The sequence below is a fragment of the Gavialis gangeticus genome, unplaced genomic scaffold, assembly GCF_001723915.1.
Source record: "Gavialis gangeticus isolate Ggan-Ray unplaced genomic scaffold, GavGan_comp1, whole genome shotgun sequence".
Taxonomy (NCBI): Eukaryota; Metazoa; Chordata; order Crocodylia; family Gavialidae; genus Gavialis; species Gavialis gangeticus.
The window spans coordinates 135,454,852-135,456,422 of NW_017729024.1; the positions used below are offsets into that span (position 1 = coordinate 135,454,852).

Sequence of the window (1,571 nt, forward strand, 5' to 3'; positions counted from 1 at the left end):
AAAAAAAAAAAAAGGAAAGAAAGCCATTTTATTAAATAAAAAAACAAAGCAGGATTTATAGTAAAATCTCAACTTTTGAATGTTTTGAAATTGATGTAAGAGGAGGAAAGAATCATTTTAGGCAACTATATTTTAAAAAGCTCAATATTACAGTATACTCAGAATTTAAAAGTGATGGAACAAATTCAGATAATTGGGCAATAAACAATGGGAAAATTAACCAAAATATATGCAGTGATGGTTAGTCATAGGATCTCAGAAAACACAAGTCTTTTCCATTTTCTGAGATGAATACATTCTAGCATTGTCCTATAACCATATAATTACTTTGTAGCCTGCTACAAAACATTGAAAAAAGCAGTTTGTAACTTGTAGAATTACTGTATAATGTTGCAACTTTCTACATTTAGACCTTCATACATTTAGACCTTACTGAAAGATTTTCCTTGATTTGCCCACCCTATCAAGTACTATCCTTCTAATTTTGCTTACTTGGTAGGAGCATGGTGCCCTGGACATATTGTACAATATATGAATTAAAGGTGCATAGCCTGAAATAAATGAATGATGTTGGTCTCACGAATGAAATGTCCCTTATTCTAGTATTCTGAATCACTGGTAGAAGGAATCTATCTACATCAGGGGTGGACAAGCTGGATCAGGCCCACAGCTGTCTGGGCGGTGCAGTGCAGGTGTAATTGCATCCTCCCTATCCCCCCTGCCACTCCTTTCCTCTCCTACTTCTCCCTTTCCCCCCCCGACCTTATCTCACCCATGGCTGCCCCTGTGGCACTCCACAAGGGGACAAGTCCAGGGCAGTCCATGCCACACTCCTGCCCCCACCCATTGATGGTTCTGGTCAGTGTCCACACCTTCCTGACAGGGCTGCTCCTGCAGCCACCCAGATACTGCTCAGCTCCCCTCGCCTCCAAAGGCTCCTTCTCCTCCTTCCTAGCCCTGCTGTGCCAGTCTTGGTACACACAGAGTGGGGAAGCAACGGCAGTTGTGGGGATGCGTGTCAGGCACCACACACTCAACCAGGTTGGGGGAAGCTGCAGCTAGGTGGCTCATGCCCCAGCATGTGGGGCTCCAGTGCCAGCTGCTGGCTACCTTCCAAATTCTCCTCCCATACAGCACGATGAACACCTGAGGGGGGCCAACTGGGTAGAAGGTGACCAGGAGCTGGAGCTAGAGCCCTGTGTGCTGGGGCAGGAGCTGTTTGGCTGCAGCTTCACCCTGTCTGGCTGGACATGTGGTACCTGGCAGATATCTGCATGGATGTTGCCCTTCCTCACACTACCTGATTCCTGGAGTGGTGCAGCAGGGGCAGGAAGAGGAGGAGCCACCGGAGGCAGGGGGAGTCAAGCAGTACCCAGGCAGCTGCAGCCACACTGGGAGCAGCCCTGCCAGGAAGCTGAGTGTGCTGGCTGGGGCTGTCAGCAGGCATGGACAGGAATGCAGACTGCCCCAGGCTGGACTGGAGGAAGAAAGGGGAACCACACCTGCACTGCACCACCCAGGCGAGCTCTGCTGCATGTGTCCCCTGTTTCCCCCTTCCCCCCCAGCTGGCT

General features: G+C 48.9%; 1 protein-coding gene across 1 annotated transcript in view; it reads right to left on the bottom strand.

The window, feature by feature from the left end:
* Window positions 1-1,571, bottom strand: part of NLN (neurolysin) — a 75,953-nt gene that overhangs the window by 11,113 nt on the left and 63,269 nt on the right. The gene's annotated exons all lie outside the window — the stretch shown is intronic.